This window comes from Petaurus breviceps, unplaced genomic scaffold (genome assembly GCF_028583685.1).
Source record: "Petaurus breviceps papuanus isolate PSGF00001 unplaced genomic scaffold, PetGlider_PUasm1.0 189, whole genome shotgun sequence".
In the NCBI taxonomy this organism is placed as follows: domain Eukaryota; kingdom Metazoa; phylum Chordata; class Mammalia; order Diprotodontia; family Petauridae; genus Petaurus; species Petaurus breviceps.
In genome coordinates, this window is record NW_027185809.1 from 18,847,095 (window position 1) to 18,873,887 (window position 26,793).

At 38.7% G+C, this 26,793-nt stretch overlaps 1 protein-coding gene and 1 long non-coding RNA gene across 2 annotated transcripts in view; one reads left to right on the top strand and one right to left on the bottom strand.

Moving 5' to 3' along the window:
* The window catches only part of SYNE2 (spectrin repeat containing nuclear envelope protein 2), a 493,787-nt gene extending 493,249 nt beyond the window's left edge, over positions 1 to 538 (bottom strand). Inside the window, exon 1 of the mRNA XM_069091728.1 lies at positions 300 to 538. The gene's annotated coding sequence lies outside the window, so the exon portion shown is untranslated. The remainder of the gene's footprint in view (positions 1 to 299) is intronic.
* A 26-nt stretch (positions 539 to 564) lies between these two features.
* Positions 565 to 23,335, top strand: LOC138164320 (uncharacterized). Its single transcript, XR_011169026.1, has 2 exons — positions 565 to 1,093; positions 22,052 to 23,335. It is a non-coding gene; the product is annotated as an uncharacterized lncRNA (long non-coding RNA).
* Positions 23,336 to 26,793: the final 3,458 nt, after the last annotated feature.

Sequence of the window (26,793 nt, forward strand, 5' to 3'; positions counted from 1 at the left end):
GCTCGTTCCAAACCCCGCGCGCTCCGCCCGCTGACAACTTTGCTGCGCCCCCAGTAAACCCCGCTCAGTTCCCCCAGGCAAAGTTTCCCGCGGCCGCGAGGCCAGTCCCGTTGTCTCCGGTGCCTTCTCTCCTCCTCATCCTCTCTTCACCCACCCCCCCATCGTCCTCCCTAGGTTCAGGAAGATTTCCATCCCTAGCACCAGCCCTCCTCCTCCTTGCCTCCTCCTGCCCGCTCTCCCCGCCACAAGCCAGCGGCGCAACGCACCGAGGCTCGGAGAGCTGGTGTGGCCACACTCACCCGCCCCTAGCCCGACCGGAGGGGCACTGCTCCAGCTCTGCCCCTCCCTTTCTCCTTTCTCCGGGGCTCGAGCTTTCCCTTTCTGTCGCTCGCTTTTTCTGGGCAGTCGGTCGAGGCTCTCGGAGACACACAGCCCGCTCCGCTCCTTGGCGCTGGGGAGGAGGCAAACCACGCCCCACGCCTTCCCCGCCCGCCTGCCAACCAGACAGCCCTCCAGCCCCGGGCTGCCCACACTCTAGTTCTCCGAGCGTCCGCCAGCACCTACCGCCCTGTCCACTCTAGAGCTTGTTGGTAGGGAGCGGGGAGGCGGAGCACCCCTCAACTGCTCTTCCCTAAGCTCTGGGAAGAAGTCACTCCAGTCTGTCCGCTCGGCAGAGATGGGGACAACTTTGCGTTTAGTCAAAACTCCAGTTCTGTCAAGCCCCAGAGAAAGTGGGAGGGCCTGAGGGGCATGCGACCGGTGCCAGAAAGTTAAGGATTCCCAACCATATCCAGAAGAATCCCAGGCTCGTTCATAGGGCTAAATTTAAAGAGTGCTCATTGGAATTTCCTGGACTAATCAAAGGAAAAAGGCTAAAAGTCTACACTTGAGGATTCCCTCCACTCTTCTTGATGCAGTTCTGTTCAGTTTGGGGCAAGTCATTCAGCAGAAGATATCAGGTGCCCACTTTTTTTTTGGCCCCACCAACTCATGCAACTGCCCACCAAGACTTTGTGCACTTAATGCAAATGCTGATGAAATAGAAGATCTTCTATGGGGAATAAGGAATAAGCATGTATATATTATGTCTCAGGTAACGTGCTTTATTGATTGACTGATTTTATAAATGTTATCTCTTTTGAGATAGGATTCAATTAGAATCTTTAATCTGAATTCAGTGCCAGGGGATCTTATCTCTTCAACTAGATGTTTCACATGTCCTTCAAATTTTAACATTTCCAAAATCATCTTATCATTGGTCATCCCAAACCTATTCCTGACTTTACTGTTGGTGTCTGTAGTACTACCATTCTTACCATCTCCCTCATGTTAGTAACTCTGGGGCTCTCTTTTACTCCCTTTGTTCCCTCACCTCTCATATCCAGTCAATAAATATTTTTTAAGCACCTATTACGTGCCAGGCATTCTCTCAGTTACACCCAACTCCATAACACCTATTACATCTATTTTCTACTCTTCAGGTCTACTGATATTAAGACGCTCATTACCATCTCATTACTTCCTGGACTATTGTAACCACTAATGGGCTCATACTACTTACACTTTCTTCTCTTGTAATCAGTCCTTCACAGAACTGCCCAAAGAATTTTTCTCATGTGTTGGCTTGGTCATGTCCCTTCAATGTTCAAAAGTCTTCAATAGTTCCCTATTGCCACTGAGAAAAATTCACACTTTGTTATTCAATGTTCTCTACGATATGGCACTACCTTGTATAATTTTTACAGTATACCTTAGCCAAAATGACCCCGTGTCTCAGGAACAGGTCCTCTATTTTCCCACATCTGTATTTTTGTCCATGGTGTTCTCTATGTGTGAAAAATCTCCCTTTCCCTCTTTGCCTGTTAAACTTGTATCCATTCTTTAAATTTTTTCTCAAAAGCTGTCTTACATAAACCCTTCCCTGATTCTTCCTCCCACACTAATAACTTTTCCCCTCAGACCTCACATAACATGTTATTCTTTACTCTCCTAAAACAATACTACAGTTGTTTTATCCCCATGATAGAATATAAGACTTTTAAGAGCAGTAGATGTGCATTCAGTATACTGAAAAAAGCATTGGGATGAGTTATTAAGACCTGGGTTCAAATCTAAATTCTTTACCTATTAAAGCCTCAACTTCCTCATCCATAAAATTGACATAATATTGATACTGCTTCGCAGAATTGTTAGGAAACATGTTTTGTAAACCTGAAAGTGATGATTTAAATGTAAGTTATTATTGTTAGGTTATAAAAGCTTTATATCTATTCAAATGCCTAAGATATTTGTCCATACAAATAGGTGCTTTATAATTAATTGTTGATTGACCCAAAATAAAACATCACTGAAAGAGAAACAGAGACATAGAGAGACCAGAAAGACCATCAGGCAAATTCATATCATTCAATTCCATTGAATTAAACAATTAAGCACCAAGAAGCTGGTACCAATAAAGCACATACCAGTTAAATGTATCCATAATAACAATAATTAATAATAATAATAATGTTAAGTATACACTTTATATAGTAGCAAAAACAATTGAGGAATTCCTAAAGAAATTGTGCCACATAGATAAAATGAAATGTTAAAACATTGAAGAAAACAATGAATGTGAAGACCACAGAAGTATGTGAAGACTTTTGTGGAAGACTTGATCTTTGACCAACAAGCCCAACCCCAGAAAACCTAAAATCTAAGTAAAGGTGTTAAGATAAGCTAACTGTAAGAATGCCCAGGAGCAGCTAGGTGATGCAATGAATAGAGCACTAAGTCTAAAGTCAGGAAAACTCATCTTCCTGAGTTCAAATCAGACCTCAGATACTTACTGTATTATCCTAGGAATGTCACTTAACCCTGTTTACCTCAGTTTCCTCACTTCTAAAATGAGCGGAAGAAGGAAATGGCAAACCACTCCAACATCTTCGCCAAGAAAACCTCAAATGAGGAGTCAGACATGACTGAAACAACTAAAAACCTAAAGATACTCAAGCCCCTAAGTTTTTATGAAATGGAAATACCTTCTCCTCAGTGAACCACAAGGAGGGAAGACAATTTCATTGACTAAAAGAAGATAGACATACCCATAGGTGATCATTTAAAGATGGTTTATGGGTTTGAAAGAGTGCAGGCTCAGGAATACTTTGTGGAGGAGACCCCTGCAGGCATCTCTGTAGTGACTTCTCCAGATAGACACACCATACAGAAATTTAAAAGTCCTTTGATTCAAAAGAATTTGAGACACAATTTAAGGAGCAGAGACATACCCTTCATAATGCAGTCTCTTGAGGGAAGAGGCAGCTTTGAGGAATGAGATATCAGGCATTAGAGAAGAGAACAATCTGTGAACTTAAGAGAGTTAGTCTGGTACTAGAGAGTCGAGGTGTGGAGGACAGACCCTAAGAACTTAGCTAAGTAACCTGATCATAAGTGTCACTACATGAAAGATGTTCAACAAAAGGACTCTACAAAGAGAGAAAGGACTTTCTGACCCTGTAGTATACCAGGAGTTTTGAGTTGCTTTTGACCCATAGGCATCCTAAACATTTTCTTCACTACCATGACATATAAGTTTAAGACCACTCTTCCAATGGGCACTGTGTATATTTGTAGGAGAATGCCTGAAGTTTACAGCAGAGGGGACAGTGCTTTGTAGTTGTAGTTTTTGTTATATTATCATAGTAATGCTTTTGTTGAGAAATAATTGCATCTTCTGGTTGGTTGTTCATTAGGAACACATCAGTGGGGGCCTGTGAGTTAGAAAGGTGGCCTGTGGGGGTGAATCCAAGATGGTGGATTAGGGGCAGCCACCAAGCTGAACTCTCCTAACATTCTTTACCAAACAACTGTAAAACAGCATTCAAATTAAATTTTGGGGTGATAGAGAGAACAAAAAGTCAGGGTGAGGTTTTCTTGGCCTAAGAAAACTTAAGAGGTAGGCAGAAGAATCCCGAAACACTGAGGTGAAAGTCAGTTGTGTCCAGAGTCTACACATGTGGTGGCAGTAACAGCAAAAGCAGCAACTTTGGGAGCTCTCAGCCCAAAGAAAGTAAGAGGGTCAGACAACTCATCAGAAAGAAATTACTGGGACCCTTTGCTGGCACTGAGTACAGCTTTTGTAGATGGGCAACTCTACAACTGATAGGGAAAATAGATTGAGGAGAGATAATTAAGAATCATTGGGCTATCAGAAAACCACCATCAAAGAAAGAACCTAGACTTTATATTTCAATAAATTATCAAGGAAACCGTCCTGATATCTTACATCCAATCCACCAATCACCTCCTGAAGATCCCAAAATGAAAACTTCCAGGAATATTATAGCCAAAATCCAGAGCTCTCAGGTAAAAGAGAAAATATATCAAGCAAACAGAAAAAAACAATCCAAGTACTATGGAGTCACAGTTAGGATCATAAGATTTAGTGGCTTCCATGTTAAAGGAGCAGAGGACTTGGAATATAATATTCTAGAAGCAAAAAAAAATTAAGATTACAACCAAGAATCACCTACCTAGCAGAACTGGGCAAAATCCTTCAGGGTGAAAAATAGATATTTAATGAAATGGAGAGCTTTCAAGAAACCAAATGGAAAGACCAGAGCTGAATAGAAAATTTGACATTCAAACACAAGACAAGAGAAGCATGAAAGAGTAATCATAAGGGACTCAATAAAATTAAACTATTTACATTCCTCCATGAGAAGATGATACATGTTACTCCTAAGAACTTTATAATTATTGGGGCAGTTAAAAGGAATTTACCATGGCTGTGTAGATTATGTTACAATAATCTCCAAAAAAAAATGAAGGGAGGAGAAAGCAGAATATACTGGGACAAGAAGGAAGGGAGAGGGAGAATGAGGAAAATTATCTCACGTAAGAGAGATGTGCAAAGGAGAACTTTTGTACAATGAGGGAAAACAGGGCAGCGGGGGCAGGCAATCATTAGAACTGGTTCAAAGAAGAAAGAATACACCCATACACTCCGTTGAGTATAGAAATATAATTTACCCAATAGGGAAATAGGAGGGGATGGAGAAGAGGATAAGAAAAAGGGAGAGCAGATTAAGGGAAGCAGTGGTTAGAAGCAAAATAGACTTTTGAGAAGGGAGAGGATAAAAAGAGAGAAAGAAAGAAAAACAAGATAATGGGATGGGGGGAAATACACAGTTCATGATCATAACTGAATGGGATGAGCTCACCTCTAAAATGGAAACAGATTGCAGAATGGATTAGAAACCAGAATCCAACCAATTACAAGAGACATGCTTAAAGCAGAAAGACACATGCATTAGAGTTAAAATAAAAGGCTGAAGAAAAATCTAGTATGCTTCAACTGAAATAAAAAAGTCAGGGGTAGCAAAAGCAAAAAATGGGCCTAATGAAAGGAGATAACCAGAGAAAATACATTTTGCTAAAAGGTCCCATAGACAATGAAATATTATTTTAAAAAATTATAGCAATTTCTCTGATAAATCCCTCATTTCTCAAATATGTACTAAGTATAGAACTGAGTCAAATTTATAAAAATAAAAACCGTTCTCCAATTGATAAACATCAAAAGGTGTGAATAGGAAGTTTTCAGAAGAAGAAAGCAGAACTATAGTCATATAAAAAATGGTCTAAATTGCTATTGATCAGAGAAAGGCAAAATTAAAACAACTCTGAGTTACTACCTCCCACCTATCAGAATTAACAAATGCTGAAGGGGATGAAGGTAAAACAGTTAATGAATAGTTTAATAGTTAATGAACTGTTGGTGGAAATGTGAACTAGTCCAACCATTCTGGAAAAAAAAATAAATAAAACTATGCCTAAAGAACTATCAAATTGTGCAGACCTTTTGACTCAGTAGTACCACTACTAGGTCTGTATCCTAAAGAGATCAAAGAAAAAGGAAAAGGGCCATATGTACAAAAAGCATTTATAGCAGCTCTTTTTGTGGTGGGAAAAAATTGAAAATCAAGGGGATGCTCATGAATTTGGAAATGACTGAACAAGTTCTGGCAAATCGGAACAAGATTGTGATGGAATACTTCAGTGCTATAAGAAATAACAAGGGGAGTGTTTTCAGAAAAGCATGGTAAACCTATATGAAGTAATGCAAAGTGAAGTGAAAAGAACCTGGAGAACATTGTGCATAGTAACAGCAATGTTGTAATGATCATCAACTATAAAGAACTTGACTACTCTGATCAATACAGTGATCCAAGACAATTCCAAAGTATTCATGGTACAAAAAAATACTGTCTATCACAAGAGAGAGAACTAATGAACTCTGAATGGAAAAGGGAGTATAATTTTCTCACTTTATTTTTCTAGATTTTTTTCCTTGAAATATGGATAATATGGAAATATGTTTTGTGTGATTCCACATATAAAATTGACAGCATATTACTAGTGTTTCCAGTGGATGGGAGAGAGAGAGTGGGAGGGAGGCAGGGAGAGAATTTGGAACTCAAAATTTAAAAAAAAAAATAGGGGCGGCTAGGTGGCACAGAGAATAGTGCACTGGCCCTGGAGTAAGGAGGACCTGAGTTCAAATCCAGCTTCAGACACTTAACACAAAAACTAGCTGTGTGACCTTGGGCAAGTCACTTAACCCAATTGCCCTACCTTCCCCCCTCCAAAAAAAAAACAAAAATAAAATTTTTTTAAAAGAATGTTTAAAGAAATTTTTAAAATCAATTTAAAAAAAGAATGTCATCACAAGATACACCCTTGAACCTCAAGATAGTAGTCAATCACTGGGAAGCTTGTCAAAAAGAGTGTTAAACCTATAGGAACTGATGCAAAGTAAAACAAGCAAAACCAGGGAAACTGCATCTGCAAACACTACAATCTCGTAAATTTAAAGAACAGAAAAAAAATTAACCAAATGCTACAAAATTATAAAGATTCAAGCTTGCCCTTCCAAAAGAGAGTTCTTTCAAATGGCAAAACAAGAGCCAAAGAGGACCCAAAAAGCCAATGAGGAGAAGAATGCTTTAAAAACAAATTGGTCAAATGGAAAAGAAAGTCCAAAAGCTCACTGAGCACAAAAGAGTTCTTTTCTAGCATTCACTTCCCTCAAGTCTTCAAAGAAGTGAGAAAAAAATGGGAAAGAAGGTGAGATTTGAGCTCAGTCTTGAAGGAAATAAGGTTTGTTCAGTATTTCAGACTATGGATTGGAATGAAATTGTATACAGATTCATAACCTTTAAGAAAGATAGACCATCTAACCTTTAACAAAAGGAAAATTTTGTGGGTTGAGCCAGACTCAAGCCAATCTCATAGTAATTTAGGTCTGTTACTAGAAATTACTGAGACACTCAAAAGTTGACAAAAGATTGACTTATCCATGGGAGATTTTCAGTAAGAATACCGAATTGATTCAGCTCAGTACAGCTTCCCTGTTAATTATGCTGTCACTCCAGGGTTAGATATTTCAAAAATGGGGCTTGAGTTCCTCATGGCCTTTTGTAATTGGGCAAACAGGAAGTCACATCAATAACTTGTGCCAATCTCTAGAACTAATCAAGTTTCAATGAGAGTTTTAGTACCTCTTAAAGAAAAGAAATATACTAACCCTTGTCAAAAGGCAGGACACTTGAAAATACTACTCCTATCAGAGATGGTTTCTTATGTAGCAGGGTTGAAGGTTGACCACATTTACTTATAGAATAACTTACCCCTTCAACCTGCGATAACACCTGATTTATTGTCATGTTCATTCTCATCATTTCAAATTCCATGGGTATCTTTGTGTATTTTTTCATTAATTACTAAATTATGACATCTCTCATGAATCAATTAAACTCAGAGTTTCCATATAAGTTTTAATAAATTGGAGAAGCCTCTTTCTGTTTAAGAAAATGCTCATATCTCTATGTATTTTTTTAATTTCCAAGGATTAAATAAAAATTATTATTTGTATAATTTATTGGCAATCAATAATAACAAAAACATAATGTTACAATAGTTTAACTATAAGAAAGATCACAGAGTCACCTCAAACCATTGTAATAACTGAGTATAATTTCTGAAAATAAAGTCCCACTATTCAATTCACTCATGATACCAAGTGTCTGCTGAAGAATTCTTTTCATTCTTTTCATAACATACAGGTAGAAAGACATAACAGGAAAGAAGTTTTTCTTGATCTTCTCTTTGTCTTCTCCACAGTTTCTCTCAAACTACCTACATTATCTTCTGGGTTTCTCCATCAAATAATACTCTTAGAATAAAAGTTGAATTATTACTTTCCAAACTGCTTCTTAATAATAATTGCCTACATTTATATAGCATTTTCAAATTTTCGATGTGCTTTACAAATATTGTCTCATTTTATCTTCCCAACAACCCTGGGAGGTAGGTGTAATTATTAACCCCATTTTACAGATGAGAAAACAAAGGCAGAGAAGTGTTTTAGTGATTTATCCAGGGTTACATAGCTAATAGTGTCTAAGGGCAGATTTAAATTCAGATTCTGACCTAAGTCCATCACTCTATCAACCTTGCCACCTAGCCACCTCTTCACTTAATAGCATCAAAAGGATATTCTGCAACTACATAACATTGATTCAGATAGGCCAATATTGATTCAAGTGTGCACATATCTCTTTTGCCTTTGTATTTTCCATGGAGACTTATCCAGTCAAAAAATGTGTGTCAAGCATGGGGAATCCCTCAACAGGAAACTCTGCCAACATTTTTGAGCCTTAATTCCCTGGACCAGGAGTGGGGAACCTATGGCCTTGGAGGTCACAGGTAGCCTTCTAGATCCTTCGGTGAGGCCTTTTTATTGAGTCCAAGTTTTACAGAACGATTCATTTTATTGAGGTAATTTGTTCTGTGAAGTTTGGATTCAGTCAAAGTATGACACTTGAGGACCTAGAGGGCCACATGTGGCTTTGAGGCTGCAGGTTCCCCACTTCTGCACCTGGATCAATTAAATCTAGCAGCCAGTTTATTTGCCTTTTGGGAAAAATCAGGCTATCCTCCATGGAACAGATGCCACTCCTACCATACCATGAAATTTACTGGGACTGAAAATTCTTTAATGAGGAGAAAATGTGCAAAGAAAATGAGGTTTTCTGCTAGCCAAAATAAAAAACCAAAATAATAGGACTTTGTTGCTGAGAGGCAAGAATGAAAGTTGTCATTCCCTAATCTCTACTCTGAGCTTGAGGTCCACATAATCAATTGCTTATTACTTATTTTAAACTGGATCTCCTGGAGATATCTTCTACTTAGAATTTCTCATCTTTCTTTTTAAACCTTCTCCTCTTTTAAACTTCCCTATTTCTATCAGACACCACTATTCTTCTAGTGTCTCAGATTCAAAATCTTGACATCTTGAATTATCCATTCTCACTTCACATATCCAATCAGTTGCCAAATCTTGACATTTTTACCTTCATTACACCTCTTTCATATAACTCCTTCTCACCATTCTAACTAAAACCCCTTTACTTCAGACCTTCATTATCTCTCAAGAAGACTATTAAAACAATCTCCAAGTGCCTGCTTCAGGTGTCTCTCTACTCTAGTCCATCCTACATACTGATGCCAAAGTAATTTTCCTTAAGTGAAAATCTAACCATGTGATTCCCCTACTTAACCATCTCCAATGGTGTCATATTTCTTCTAAGAGAAAATATAAACGTCTCTGCTTAGATTTTGAAGTCCTATACTTCCTCATCTCCAACCTTTCCAGTGTCTTTCAGTTATCAGCCCTGACATTCTTCACTCTGTGAACCAGCCACACTAGCCCCTCTACTCCTCATGAACAATTTTCCATTTCTGTACTTTTGCACTGGCTGCTTACTCATCCTTTCCTCCCATGCACTCCTTCTTCCTTCCCTCACAGGGTCTCTCTCTTCCTTGAAGGTGCAGTTCATGACACGTTCTACATGACACCTTTCCTGATCCCCCCAGTTTCTAACAGCCTCACTCCCTAACTGCCTTGTATGTAACTACTTCATGTGTATTTGTATATATTGTTGTTGTGCAGCTGATTCAGTTTCAATTGTTTCTTTATAACCCCATTTAGGGTTTTCTTGGAAAAGATACTGCAGGAGTTTACCATTTCCTTCTTCAGTTCATTTGACAGATAAAGAAACTGAGGCAAACTGGGTTAAGTAACTTGTCCAGAGTCACATAGCTAGTAAACATGTGAAGCCAGATTTGAACTCAGGTCTTCCTGACCCCAGGCCTGGCACTCTATCCACTGCATCACCTCTTGTATTTATTATCATTACGTTTATGCCACATGTTTTTTTTATTTATTTTCTATCCCAGGGGTGTTGGATTCAGTCAAAAGGCCACACTTGAGGACCTAGAGGGCCACAGGTAGCCTCAAAGCTGCAGGTTCTCCACCTCTAATCTATCACATTTGTATATAAGTTCATGTGAGTAGGGATTGTTTCATTCTTTGAACTTGTATCCCAGCACGTAGTGCCTGGCACATTATAAATACTCATTGATTTATTGATTGATTGATAGGTAAGCAGATAACCTTGTCTCCTTAGCTTATATTTTTGTTCCGACATACTTAGCCAGAAAGGATCTTGGAAATGTCTTACCCTAAACCAGTCAGTTATTTGTAACAGACAGCTTCAATCTCTACCGTGTTTCCCTGATAATAAGACCTATCCTGAAAATAAGCCCTCCCCTTACTGTGTAAGATTCCTCTAAAATAAGCCCTCCCCCAAAAATAAGCCCTATTGAGATTGCTACTGTAGTGAAGGTGATCCCCTGTGCTACACGCTACATTACAGTACCCTCTGTATGCACTGTCCCCCCACCCCTCGGGTGAAATGCATGCCACGCTCCAAGCTGCATCCAATCAGAGCTGCAGCAGTGAGCGCATCATCCTGTTCTTCCCCAGTGATTTGCTTGCTGGCGCCATTGAGAGCAGTGCCGCGGAGGAGAGCTGAGGCAGGACAACATAAGCCCTCCCCTGAAAATAAGCCCTCTGGTGTTTTTCTTTCCAAAAAAATTAATAAGACAGTGTCTTATTATCGGGGAAACACGGGTATCCAGATTAGGGATCAAAAAAAAAAAAACAACCTTAGCCTAGGGTCCCTTAGCACAGTTTTTGTTAGCTGAGTATGATGACTATCATTGAAGAGCTTTCAGTTTGCTTTTGTTGAATAGCCACTCTACCCTATAGAACTAGAGCAGAGCTGTCTAGGGGGTGACCCTAAACTGACAAGCCCAGAAACTACTCTTAGAAACCAGTTGCTCACCAGCTACCACCAAAGTTCAGACCAGTAAAGCAACATCCACTACCAACCAAGATGAACAATGCCACTGCCGTGGGCAGCTAGGTGACACAGTGAATAGAGCACTGGCCCTGAAGTCAGGAGGACCTGAGTTCAAATGCAACCTCAGACACTTAAAACTTACTAGTTTTGTGACCTTGGGCAAGTCACTTAACCCCAATTAACCCTGCCCTTCCCCCTCCAAAAAAAACCCAAACCAATGCCACTGTCACTGGAGGTACTACAGCCAAGACCATGCTAGTAGGAGATATTGACATTATAACCCTAAGACCTCAGACCATCTGAGTACCAAAGGAAAAACAGACACAAAATGGAGGTAGCCCTATCACAGGCAGGACACATGCTCATTACTTGTGTTCAAGTGGGGAGATGGAGCAGATGCCTTCACACACACACACACACACACACACACACACACACACACAGACAGCTCAGCGTTGTCATTATGAGTCTAATCCAGGAAGAAGAAAGAGGTTGAAGGCCAAGTCACCCCTAATGCATGTCCTGAAGTGCTCCATCAGCAGACAATTAGGGAACCTAATCCAGAAATGAACAATAGATAACCAGAGGCCAGAGGCAGGAAAGTCACCTCAAAAGCTACCTGAAAGTTACCAGGAAGAGGTAGAGAATCTGAACTTGCTTTGTTTAAGTGGAAGGGCCCAACACACAGTCATGCATGACCTTTACCAACAGACTAAAATGCCTATCCAACCACACAGCTCTCTAGGGCTAACAGTCAGCTCACTCTGCTAAAACTGCTGTATAAATTCTTGTTAAACTGAATTGAACTCAAAACTAGTAGAAGAAATGGCCTAGTCTATTGTTAGCATTCTTATAACAAAGATTTATAAGGCCCTTTACACACATTATTATTATGATATAAACATCCCTAGAAGGTGGCTAAAGCAAGTTTTATTATGCCTGTTGTATAGATAAGGAAACTAAGATTCATAAGGCTGTTACCTGCCCAAGATTACACAGGAAATTGCAGGGATGGGCTCAAATTCTGATCCTTGAGTCAAAACTGAGGCAAACAGGGTTAAGTGACTCGACCAGGGTCACACAATTAGTAAGTGTCTGAGGCTGGATTTTAACTCAAAAAGTTGAGTCTTCCTAACTCCAGGCCATGTGCTCTATGTACTCTGCCACCTAACTGCCCTAGCACATTTATAAAGCACTTATGTGCCAGGCACTGTATTAAATGCTTTAAAACTATTATCTCATTTGACCTTCACAACAACCCTGGAAAGTAGGTGCTATTATTATCCCCATTTTACAGATGAAAAAACTGAGGCAATCAGAGGTTAAGTGACTTGTCCATATTCACACAACCTGTAAGCATCTCAGGTTTGGATTAGAACTCATTTTTCTGGGCCCAGCACTTTATCCACTGGTTGGGCCCTCTGCCTCAGGTCTCTCCTACCTACAAACTATCTTCCACTCAGCTGGCAAAGTGATCTTCAACCACCATTGAAAGAACCAAGGAAAACTACAGGTTTATTCGTGGTTCAGTTAACTGCAAAAAGAAAAAAACATACCTGTACTTTATAAGCTTAAACTTAACCAAATGTCCCACTAATTTGTACAACTGTCTTGTAACAAAAAGAGCAATATTGCAAAAAAAAATCAAAATCTATGTTCTATTGATGATGGGTGAGCCAGTAACTCAATTTTGTTTATGTGATACAGGATATTACAAATTAAAGTATAGAAGCATCTACATAAGATATATTGGTATGTTATATGTTATTCTCTGTATTCAGAGAGAATAGTGATGGTATCATTTTCTTTCTCAGGCTACCATGAACCATGTTTAGACTTTCATTATTTATCAGTGGTAGTTCTTATTCCAGTTCCCAGCACTTAACACAGTGTTTGGCACATAGTAGGGCACTTAATAAATACTTATTGAATGAACTTGGGGTCTAAGGAACCTAGGGCAAGGAATGATTCCGTATCTTTTCCAGGCATCATAATAATAAAGTAGCTGACATTTATTTTGCATTTATAGGTTAAAAAGCACTTTACATATATTATTTCATGTAATCTTCACAAAACCAGGTAATATAAGTGGTACAGAATTATTATATTCATTTTGTAGAGACAATTCTCTACTAATTCACATTTTATGAGGAAAATGAAAGTTAGAAAGAGTGGCTTGTCTAAAGTCACATCATTTTAGCTAAATCTTCTGAATCTAACTTCAGGATTCTTTTTCCCATATCATGTACTCTTTTGCCCAGTAGTAAGTGGGTTTTCAAAAGAGTGAGAAAGAGGAATAAGATAGGGTAATTATGAGACTGCTGATTTTCTTGGTGTGTACTCATTCATCTTTGACACTGTGGAACTTATTCACCTTTATTCCTGCCCCATAGGGACAGCTAGGCAGCACAATGTATAGAGCACCAGGTCTGGCATCAGGAAGAACTGAATTCATATCCAGTCTCACACTCTTACTAGCTGTGTGACTCTAGACAAGTCACTTAAATTTGTTTTCTCAGTTTCCTCATCTATAAAATGAACAGGAGAAGAAAATAGAGAAACCACTCCAGCACCATGACCCCAAATAGGGTCCTGAGGAGTGGGAACAACTGAGCAACGGCAACAAAAAGAGAACATGGAGATCATCCCTTTACATCACATTGACTTTATCAATTGCCATATCTCTAGGAAATGCTGTGAGATCCTCATAGACTAAACGTTTAGCAAAGGTGAAATCAACCTATAATTTAATTTTTTTCTGGGGATATTTGTAAGCCATATAAGAGTGACGGCCATGTCCTTCTTCTTTTGGATCTACGCTATACTTAGTGCATTTGTTGTATTATTAATAAGTTTATAATAATTATTGCATCTGTTCCCAAAGATCTGTGAATACTTGCCATCCTACTTTGGAATTAAACTAGAATTTTACACACATTTCAAAGAGAAAAACAGTACACATTAAATTAACTAAACTTTCATACCTTTGACACTATGAACATGAAGATAAAAGCTGAGGCTTAACCAATTCAGAAACACAATGAATTCTGTCAACACACACATTATAGCGAAAGCTGAATATGGATAGTTTTGTGCTCTGTGTACGTGCCTATCTGCGTACAAGGCTTATCCAAGCCATGCTATGTACTTAGCAGACTTATGTCTTCTTATCATGCTACTTAATGCAATAAAATATATTTTAATATTTCAAATGTAAATGCATTAATATGGATGATTCTTCCAGTTGTGCAGATCACAACTGAAAACTTTGCATCCTAAGCAATTCTTGTCCATATCTTCCCATTAATCCTCTGTAAATGCTCATCCAAGTTGAGGAGACCTTTCTTTGGGTCTTTTGACCTTTAAGAGTATGTAGCATTCCTCCTGGGTTGTCATTGGCATTGAGAGGTTGGGTTGTCAAATGGATAACTTGTACCTTGGATTTGTGAGATATTCCTGGATGTGACTATCCATAGTAGCTCATAAGCCCTTACCAGTATACTTCCTATTAATCACACATCAATCAGTCTAATTACCTTAAAAAAACAACAACATTAAGGTATTTATTCAAATGACATGACAAAAACAGTAGCTGCAAATCAACTTTTCCTATAAATTACACAAGAGTCTACATGGGAGACATGGGCATGAAAGTACAATGGTGGTGAATAGTAAACTACCATGTAGGGAATGCACATGACTAAGGTAACTCCCAAGCTGGAACAACAGGGCCCTAATTCCTTTTATTTTCTGGAGATTCCTCATGTTCATTGGTGGAGGGGAGGAAGATTGGCATTGGTGTTAGTGATAGATAAGTCACTTTTTGGGGAGGCACTGGTTTTTTCCAAGGCTCCCATCTCTACTAGACAGGTGGTCCAGTGGCCTTGATTCTTGTAGGGAATGATGGCAACATTGGATATACTGTCAGGAAAGGCAGTGATCCTTAGGAATTGGCAGAATCCTCTCTTCTTTGACTCTTTCAGGGCCTGCAATTTCTCACCTCTAAGGAAGAATGCCATGGGCTGCTCAGTGTCCAGCACTTAGCATGATTCAGAGACATGAATAAGAAATGACCAGGCCATGTGGGTAGTTCAAGGAAGAATGATGAGCTCCATTTATTGATTCTTAGGACAAGGTTTTTATAGAGCAATGAGACAAAGGAAGGGATCTCAAGTATTCATATCATTACCTTAGTCTGTCATATCCTGGAAGTAGCATGGCAGTAAGACCTTTTGTTGTCCAGGTGCCAGAAAGTCTTAGGAAAAGTCAGTTAACTCCTTCCATATGCAGTCACATTACAAAGGATGCTCTTGAGAGCTGGCTTCAAGGCCTGAAGCCAAAGCCATCTGCACAGGAACTTACTGACCACCTAAGAATTCAAATATTTTGGTTTTGAACAACTAAAGTCTTGGGGCAGAAGTGTAGTCTCAGAACTCAAACAATACTCATATCAAAAGAACTCAGGAGCTAACTTGAAAAGTAGCTTCTCAAAGAGGTCTTTGATATTTGGGTCCAGTCCTGGTTCGGGCCTCTTTGGCTCCCAACAGAAGAAGTATTAGAGGTCATTGTCATTGTTCAGGCAAACAGGGTTAAGTGACTTGCTCAGGGTCACACAACTAGTATGTGTCTGAGGCTAGATTTGAACTCATTAAGGTAAGTCTTTTTGACTCCATGCCTGACAGTCTACCTAGCTTCACTGAGAGAGGTCTAATCCCTCCTAATCAACAACTCTTCCTCCTTCAACTAAGTTCCCTCAGTTCAGGTCCCCATCCTTATATAATCAGCAGATTATGTTTCTCAAATTCCTGTTGGAGTCTTATGCAAATGAGTGGCTAGGGATCAAGTATATAGTAAATTCTGCTGAGCTTTGGAGCACAAGTTCATTGTCTTTGCTGGTTCCTTCATGGACAGTTGGACTATTCAAGTCTCAGATTCCTTCCAAAGTACATAATGTTTCCTCTACATCTGAAAGTGCATCCCCTTTCAATGCCTCCACAGTTGCCCCCTTTGACCTTCAGTTTTGCTTAATTTTAAACACACCCTTACAAGTACAGCACTGGTTTATGTGGCTGCTATTTCTGGTACTTCCTGGATGACTAACCCACTTCATTTTCCAATCATTCAATCACAGGATACCCTCACAAAAGTCCTGTTCAGATATTTCATCATTGTGTGGAAATAATCTTGGGTTCCAAGTTGAAAAGGTTTTGAGTAAGGTCCAGATGACAGACTTTATCTGTTGTCCAAGTGGAAGCAAAGTGGTGCAATGCCCAGAGTGCTAAATTTAGAGTGACAGGACCTGAATTCAAATCTTAGTTCTGGTATTTACTACCTAAGTGACCTTAGCAAGTTATCTCACCTCACTGGGTCTCCATTTCTTCATCATTAAAATGGGAGGTTTGGATTAAAGTCCCTTTCAAATCTAAATCTATGATCCCATTACCAATCTGGATAAGTATGAAGAAGATAGTCATGATTAAATTGGCCACTGAGTGGCTAGTCATACCAACCCGTGTAACATAAAATGAAAATATCCTTCATCAAAGTATCACCGTAGTGTCTCATTGTGGTATGAAAGTTACCCTGACTTGGCAGATTCTACTAGTTGGAGATGATTCAGTTATGATTCTGGCAACAGACAAAGACCAGCCTTGCTAAATTCAGAGATATTCATCACCAGAGGGTCAAACATCAAATGTCAAAATATTTTGTCCATAACAACTCAAGAAATATACAAAAATGCAAATTGACTTCAAGTCCTATAAAACTAGCTCCACTCATATAAGCAACAGTTGCAGCTTGATTAAAGTGTAGGGAAAGGAATCTTGCAGTTCTTAATCTAAAATATTAATTTAACTGCTGACTCAATGCATGATAATTGTTCAACAACAATTAACATTTATATAGAGCTTTGAGATTTACAAAGCCCTACATATATATGTACATATATGTATATATATGTACATATATACATATATATATAGAGAGAGAGAGAGAAATAGGGGGAGAGAGAGGGAGGAGGGGGAGAGGGAGAAAAGAAGAGACAGAGAGAGAGAAAAAGACAGAGAGGAGAAAGAGGAGAGACAGAAATGGAAAGACAGAGACAAAAAGACAGAGAGGAGGGGGAAAGGAAGAGAGACAGAGGAAGGGAAGACAGAAGAAAGGGAAAGAGAGAGAGTCCTCTCCTCACAACAACCCTGCAAAGTAGGTGCTATTATTATTTTTGTTGTGTATGGAGATTAAGAAACAGAGGCTGAGAGATATTAAATGATTTGCCAAGGTTTTACAGCTAGTAAGAGTCTAAAGAGGGAAGAAGGGAAAGAATCTGGAACTCAAAGTTTTAAAAACAAATGTTAAAAAATTATTGTTACATGCAACCAGGAAATAAGATATACAGGCAATGGGGTACAGAATTCCATCTTGCCCTACAAGAAAGTAAGAGGGGAGAGGGGAAGGGGAGGGATATGGGGGGATACGAGATATAGGGGGAAGGGGTAATCAGTATGCTTGCCATCTTGGGGTGGGGGTAGGGGAGATATGGGGAGAAAATTTTGAACTCAAAATCTTGTGGAAATGAATGTTGAAAAATAAAAATAAAAAAATAAATTCTGGGGGAAAATTAATAAAGGGTCTGAAGAGTGATTTGAATGCAGCTCTTCCTAACTCCAAATCTTTTGCTCTATCCACCATGATATAAAGCCTCTCTGATCAACAAGTTGACAGATTGCTAAAACAATCAAATTATATACATCTCTGTCTTTTTAGTGTACATGAAACCTAAAAACATAAAGAAGTTACCCCTACATGGAAAGACAGTTCAGAAGTTACAGATTCTTTTCAAAGAGGTGAAGAAAGGCACTTAGAAAGGTATTTTCATTTTGTGTATCAAGTTAGCAAGAAACATTATTTCGTAGACCACTTGGGTGAGATGAACATTGACAGAATATCATGAAGATAATTCCCATTTATTTTCCAATATACATTGCAGAGAATGAAACAAAGAAATTCTATGAAGAACGTGACTAGATATTACAATACAAATTACCATAGCTTTTGATACAATGCAAAGGTAGAAAAAGAGGAAGATAGAAAAGGCTATGCGGGGAAAATAAGGCTATGAATCACAAAATTTAAATCACTAAATTTACATTCAGTCAGTCAACAAACATTTATTAAGAACCTATTATGAGGGGAACCTAGACACTTAATCTCCTTGCCAAATGAAAAGATGGACACACATAAAAGATGGCAACATCTGTTCAGACTAAAGCTCATTTGCAAAACATTATGGAGGACCATGACTGACAATTACAAATATCACAAAACAGTAAAAAAAAAAAAATTTTTTTGAGGAGTAAACAAGCCAGAAGAAAGTTTGGCATGAAACTCAGCTAAAACAGATCATCCTGTCATTATTTATAGATGAAATCAGCAGGACAGCAAAGAGATTTCAAGTTGAAAAAAATCTACTTGCTTTTGTAAAGCAATTTTTCTCATTAGTGATGATAGTGAAATTTGGACAGTACCACCTCAGGACCTGGAACCAGGAAGACTCATCTTTCTGAGATCAAATCAGACCTCACATACTTACTAACTGTGTGACCCTGGGCAAGTCACTTAACCTTGTTTGCCTCAGTTTCTTCAACTGTAAAATGATCTGGAGAAGGAAATGGAAAACCACTCCAGCATCTTTGCCATGAAAACCTCAACTGTGGTAATGAAAGTCTAGACATGACTGAAATGATTAAGCAGCAACAAATATTCTTGGTTTTGGGGAGTGGAGAAAGCAAGGCAATTGGGGTTAAGTGATTTGCCCATAGTCACACAGCTAGTAAGTGTATAAAGTGTCTGAGGCCAGATTTGAACACAGGTCCTCTTGACTCTAGGGCTGGTGCTCTATTTACTGCACCACCTAACTGCCCCCAACAACAAATATTCTTTTTTTATTTTTAATTTATTTACTTTTATTTTACAACATTCAGTTCCACAGTCCCTTGAGTTTCACTTTTTCTCTCCCTCCCTCCCCCCCCATCATGACGGCATGCACTCAAATATAGGATCTATACATATCTTCACATTAATCATTAGTCAGGTTGTACCGAATGATCCATGGGAAAGAGGAAACACAACAAAACAAGAAAAAGAAAGAGAGCAAGTTTTTTGTTTCACTCTGCATTCAGACTCCGCATCTCTTTCTCTGGATGTCGGTATCTCTTTCAGTCATGAGTCTTTTGGAGTTGTCTTATAACCTTACATTGCTGAGAGGGACCCAGTCTATTGACGTTGGTCTTCACACATACGTTGTGTCTGTGATTGTGTAGAGATTTCTCCTGGTTCTGCTCTTCTCGCTCAGCATCAATTTATATATGTCTCCCCAAGTTATTGTGAAGTCTGTCTGCTCCTGATTTCTTATAGCACAGTAGTATTCCATTACATTCATATAACATAGCTTCTTCAGCCATTCCCCAATTGATGGGCATCCCCTTGATTTCCAATTCTTTGCCACCACAAAAAGAGCCTCTATGAATATTTTTGTACAAACAGGTCCTCCTCCCACTTCTCTGATCTCTTTGGGATATAACCTAGAAGTGGTATTGCTGGGTCAAAGGGTATTCACTTATTTATAGTCCTTTGGGGACAGTTCCAGCTTGCTCTCCAGAATGGCTGGATCAGTTCACAACTCCATCAACAATGTATTAGTGTTCCAATTTTTCTGCATTCTCTCCAGCATTTATCATTTTCCTGGTTTTGGCATCTCAGCCAATGACTGGTGAGGTGTGGTACCTCAGAGTAGTTTTGATTTGCATTTCTCTAATCAGTAGTGATTCAGTGAATTTTTTCATATGCTTATAGGTATCTTTAATTTCATCTTCTGAGAACTGCCTGCTCATATCCTTTAACCATTTGTCAGTTGGGGCAGGGATTGTATTCTTATAGATTTGACTCAATTCTTTGTATATTTTAGAAATGAGGCCTTTTTGAGAGACATTGGTTGTAAAGATCCTTTCCCGATTTTCCACTTCCCTCTTAACCTTGGTGACATTGGCTTTATTTGTATAGAAACTTTTCAATTTAATGTAATCAAAATTGTCCATTTTGCATTTTGTAATGCTCTCTAATTTTTGTTTCATCATAAAGTCTTTCCCTCTCCATAGATCTGACAGGTAAACTATCCCTTGCTCTCCCAGATTGTTTACAGTATCAGCCTTTATACATAAATCATGCACCCATTTCAAATTTATTTTGGTGTACAGTGTTAGATATTGGTCTATGCCCAATTTCTGCCGTACTATGTTCCAGTTTTCCCAGCAATTCTTGTCAAATAGTGCATTCTTATCCCCAAAACTGGGGTCTTTGGGACTTTGTTTATCAAACAGTAGATTACTATATTAATTGGCTGCTGGGTCTCCTGTACCCAGTCTGTTCCATTTGTCCACTACTCTATTCCTCAGCCAGCACCAAGTAGTTTTGATGACTGCTGCTTTGTAACATATTAAAATGTGTTATGGCTAGGCCACCTTCCCTAGCATTTCTTTTCATTAATTGCCTTGATATGCTGGACCTTTTGTTCTTCCAAATGAATTTTGATACTATTTTTTTCTAGCTCTACAAAGTAATTTTTTAGAAGATTGATTGATATGGACAATTTAGGTAAAATTGTCATTTTTATTACATTGGATTGACCCAGCCATGAGCAATTGATGTTTTTCCAATTAGTTAGATCTGACTTTATTTGTCTGAGAAGTGTTTTGTAATTGTGTTCATATAAGTCCTGGGTTTGTTTTGATGGATAGATTCCCAAATATTTTATGATATGTACAGTAACATTAAATGGGATTTCTCTTTCTAACTCTTGCTGTTGGATTTCATTAAAGGTATATAAGAATGCAGAGGACTTATGTGGGTTTATTTTTTTAAAAGCAATTGGGGTTAAGTAACTTGCTCAAGGTTACACGGCCAGTTATTTCTGGGTGTGGTGCTAAGTATCTGAGCCCGGATTTGATCCCCAGGTCATCCCAACACTGGAACCAGTGCCCTTACTCGCTGAGCCACCTGGCCGCCCCTTGTGGGTTTATTTTATATCCTGAAACTTTGCCAAATTTGTTTATTATCTCAAGCAGTTTTTTACTTGATTCTCTAGGAATATCTACATCATCATATCATCTGCAAAGAGTGATACTTCAAGGGGCGGCCAGGTGGCTCAAATAACCTTGAGCAAGTTACTTAACCCCATTGCCTTAAAAAAAAAAAAAAGAGTGATACCTCAGTCTCTTCTTTGCCTAATTTGATTCCTTCAATTTCTTTTTCTTCTCTTATTGCTGCTGCTAACATTTCTAGTACCAGATTGAATAAGAGGGGTGATAGTGGACATCCTTGTTTCACCCCTGATCTTATGGGAAATGCTTCTAATTTATCCGCATTACATATAACACTTGATGATGGTTTTAGATAAATGCTACTTATTATTTTAAGGAAGTCTCCATTGATTCATATACTTTCTAGTGTTTTTAATAGGAATGGGTGTTGTATTTTGTCAAAAGCCTTTTCTGTGTCTATTGAGATAATCATATGGTTTCTGCTAGTTTTGTCGTTGATGTGCTCGATTATACTGATAGTTTTCCTGATATTGAAGCACCCTTGCATTCCTGGAACAAATCCTACCTGATCAGAGTGTATTATTCTCGTAATGAGTGGCTGTAGTCTTTTTGCTAATATTTTATTTATAATTTTTGCATCTATATTCATAAGGGAAATTAGTCTGTAATTTTCTTTCTCTGTTTTGTCTCTTCCCACTTCAGGTATCAGCACCAAATTTTGTCACAAAGAAGAGTTTGGTAGGGGAACTGGAGGCCAGTGAGCCATAGTATGGCCGCTGTGGATGCAGGACCAGCACCAGGGGATGGTGTGGGGCTCTCCAGGGTAAAGGTAAAAATTGAAGAAGGATGAGGGCCTTAAAGGATCTTGTCCATCTGGCCCATCATCAGACACCACACACAGAGTGTCTGTGAGGGACAAACTGCTTGTTAAAGAGATTGCAGAACTTGAAGCCAATTTACCTTGTACATGTAAAGTGAATTTTCCTGATCCAAACAAGCTTCACTACTTTCAGCTAACAGTCACCCCAAATAGGGGGTGGAGTCAAGATGGCAGAGTAGAAATAGGACGTCCATGCAGCTCCAGCTCCCACCACCGCAATTTATGTAAAAGGGGACTCTGAACAAACTTTGGAGCTACAGAACCCACAAAATGACACAGAGAAGCTAACCTCCCACTGAGGACAGCCCGGTAGGCCAGAAGGAATCAGCCAGCACAGTGCTCTGGAAGCCAATCCCAGCCCCTCTGAGACTGAGGTTTTAGCCCCAGGGCGGGCCTGACCAATCACAGGCTGGAGGGACACCAGAGCACCAGTAGCTGTGGCAGTCCAGAATTATCAACATATAGATGCTAAGGACAAAGTGAGAGGTCAGTGCAGTCTGGACTTTGGGACTCAATAGTTGGGAGTGTGTCGGCTTTTGCCTCTGGGGCGAGAAGCTGCTGAGACACCTGGCACAGCCGCCACCAAGTGGCAGCTTCAGCTCTTGGCCTGCAGAGTGTAGGGGGACCAAGCAACCAGTTTGAGGGGTAATAACTCTTGCTTTAACCTACTTGGATCTGGATTGCTGTCTAGGGTGGAAGTCCTGGGGTATGTGACCAGCTTGCCAGAGCATGTGGAGGCTTCAGAGAGTGCACCCAACTAATACCTCCAGCAGCTGAGAAAACCCCAGCCTTTGGAATGAAGCTCCCTTGTCTGGGGGCAGAGTCCTATTGTGGCAAAAAGCCCAGGGGTCAAGTGACTGAGTGGTAACATGACCAGGCAAAGGAAGCTAAACAAACAGGAGAATCCAACATTAGACTCCTATTTTGGGGACAAAAAGGAGCAAAGCATGGAACAGGAGGAAAACAGTGAAGTCAGAACTCCTGCACCAAAAGCTTCAAAGAAAGATACAAGCTGGTTACAGGCCATAGAGGCCTTAAGAAACAGATAAGAGAAGTGGAGGAAAAATTGGGAAGAGAAATGAGAACAATACAATAAAATTACAAAATGAGAGTCAACAGCCTGACTGAGAGAAATAACACCTTAAAAAATAGACTAACTCAAATAGCAAAAGAGGCTCAAAAAGGCAATGAGTAAAAGAATGCCTTAAAAAGCTGAATTTGCCAAATGGAAAAAGAATTTCAAAAGCTCACTGAGGAGAATCATTCCTTCAGAATTAGATAGAGCAAATTGAAGCTACTGACTTTGTGAGAAATCAAGATGCTGTTAAACAGATCCAAACAAATGAAATAATAGAAGGCAATGTAAAATATCTCATGGGAAAAACCACTGACCTGGAAAATAGATCCAGGAGAGATAATTTAAAAATTATTAGACTACCTGAAAGCCATGATCAAAGAAAGAACCTAGAAATCATCCTCCAAGAAATTCTCAAGGAAAACTGCCCTGATGTTTTAGAACCAGAGGGCAAAATAGAGGTTAAAAGAATCCATTGATCACTTCCCAAAGAAGATCCTAAAAACAAAACTCCTAGGAGTATTATAGCCAGGTCCCAGAATTCCCAGATTAAGGAGAGAATATTACAAGCAGCCAGGAAGAAACAATTTGAATATTGTGGAAACACAATCAGGATAACCCAGGATCTGGCAGCTTCTACACTGAGGGATCAAAGGGCATGGAATGTGATATTCCAGAGGTCAAAGGAGCTGGGATTGAAACCAAGAATCACCTACCCAGCAAAACTGAGTATCATGTTTCAGGGGAAAATATGGTCATTCTGTGGAATAGAAGATTTTCAAGTATTCTTGATGAAAAAACCAGAGTTGAAGAGAAAATTTGACATTCAGATACAAGAAGCAAGAAAAGCATGAGAAGATAAACAGAGAAAAGAAATCATAAGGAACTTATCAAAGTTGAATTATTAACATTCCTACATGGAAAAATGATAATTGTAACTGATAAAACTTTTCTCAGTATAAAAATAGTTGAAGGGAATATAAATATAAATATATATATATATATGTCTATATCAGAGGTTATATGAGCGTATGAATACATATGTGAATGTGTGTATATATATATATATGTTTACAGGTATACATAGATAGGGGGCACAGGACCAATTTAATAGGAAGGGATGATACTTACCGTGTTTCCCCGATAATAAGACACTGTCTTATTATTTTTTTTTTGGACAGAAAAACACCAGAGGGTTTATTTTCAGGGGAGGGCTTATTTTAATGAACATTGACAGCAATTTTAATGAACAGGCAAATGTGAACAAAAAAATGTACCTTTATTCAATAAGCAAATCACTGGGGAAGAACAGGATGATGCGCTCACTGCTGCAGCTCTGATTGGATGCAGTTCGGAGCACAGCGTGCGTTTCATGGGGGACGGTGCATACAGAGGGTACCGTAATGTAGCGTGTAGCACAGGGGATCACCTTCACTACAATAGCAATCTCAATAGGGCTTATTTTCGGGGGAGGCCTTATTTTAGAGGAATCTTACACAGTAAGGGGAGGGCTTATTTTCGGGATAGGTCTTATTATCGGAGAAATGTGGTAAAAGGTGAAACTAAGAGATGAGAGAGGACTATAATGAGAGGAGATATGGAGAGACAGAATGGGGAAAACTATTTAATATAGAAGAGGCAAGGGAAAATGGTTACAGTGGAGGGGAAGAATAGGAAGGTAAATGGGAATTGGTCAACCTTATTCTCATTGAATCTGGCTCAGAGAGGGAATGACATGCACACTAAATAGTGTATCTCACCCTACAGGAGAGTAAGGGGGAAGGGAATGAGAGGGGGGATGATTGATGGAAGGAGAGCAGGTTGGGGGGGGGGAGTTGGAAGCACCCACCTTTGAACTATTTTTTTTTGCTTCTTTTGGAGGGCAGTTGGGGTTAAGTAACTTGTCCAAAATTACATGGCTAGTTTTTTTTGTTTGGGTGTTAAGTGTCTGAGGCCAGAATCAAACTCAGGTCGTCCTGACTCTGGGGCTAGTTCTTTACTTACTGCTCCACCTAGCTGCCCCCACAGCACCCACCTTTGAAAAGGGAAGGGATCAAAGTAGAGAATAGAACAAGTGGGAGGTGTGATAGGAGGGAAGGAAATATAGGCAGGCTTTTACAATATAACTACTATGGTAATATTATGCATTAGCTACACATGTACAACCTGTACTGAATTTCTTATCTTCCCAGTAAGGGTGGGTGACAAGGGAGGAAGGGAATGAATCTGGAATTCAAAGTTTTCAAATCAAATGTTTAAAATATACATATATATATATATATACACTATTATTAATGCTATTTTACATGTAATTGGGAAATAAGATATATAGGCACTGGGGCAGAGAGATCCAGCATGCCCTACTGGAAAAATGGAAGGGGTATGGAAGAAGATATGGGAGAGAGCAGATTGGAGGAGGGGATATCCTGTGGGACTGCTATTTTGGGGTGGTGGGTAGGGGAAAAATGGAGAGAAAATTTGTAACTCAAAATCTGGCGGAAATGAATGATGTAAATCAGAAGTTAATAAACTATTTGAAAAAATAATATATATATATAATAAAATGTAAATATAATATAAAGTTATGTAATGTAATATAATAAGTCCAAATGGGAAAACAGACTGTGGGCTTAAGATGTAGGCTTTTTCAATTCAATAAACATTTTAAATATTAAAAAAAAGAGTTTGCTAGGACTCCTCCAATTTTCCTGAATAGTTTGTAAAGTATTGGATTCAGCTGTTCTTTAAATGTTTGGTATAATTAACTAGTAAACCTGTTTGGCCCTGGAGATTTTTTCTTAGGGAGTTCCTTGATGGCTTTTTCAATTTCTTTTTCTGAGGTGGGGTTATTTAAGCAGTTTACTTCCTCTTCAGTTAGTCTGGGCAGCTTATATTTTCATAAATATTCATCCATTTCACTAAGATTGTCAAATTTATGTTCATACAATTGGGCATAATATTTCCTGATTATGGTTTTAATTTCCTCTTCATTGGAGGTAGAGTCACCCTTTTTATTTTTGATACCCATAATTTGATTTTCTTCTTTCTTTTTTTTATCATATTCACTAAAGGTTAATAAACTTTATTGGTTTTTTCATAATACCAGCTCTTAATTTTTTAAATTAAGTCAATAGTTTTCTTAAATTCAATTTTATTCATCTCTCCTTTGGTTTTCATTATTTTGATTTTAGTATTTAATTGGGGATTTTAAATTTGTTCTTTTTCTAGCTTTTTCAATTGCATGCCCAATTTATTGTCCTCCATTTTCTCTATTTCATTTATGTATGCATTCAGGGATATAAAACTAAGAACTGCTTTTGCTGTATCCCACAAGTTTTTATATGTTGTCTCATTATTGTCATTCTCTTGAATGAAGTTACTTATGTTTCTATAATTTTTTATGACCCACTCATTCTTTAGGATTAGGTAATTTAGTTTCCAATTAGTTTTTAGTCTCTCCTTCCATGTCCCTTCGTTACCTATAATTTT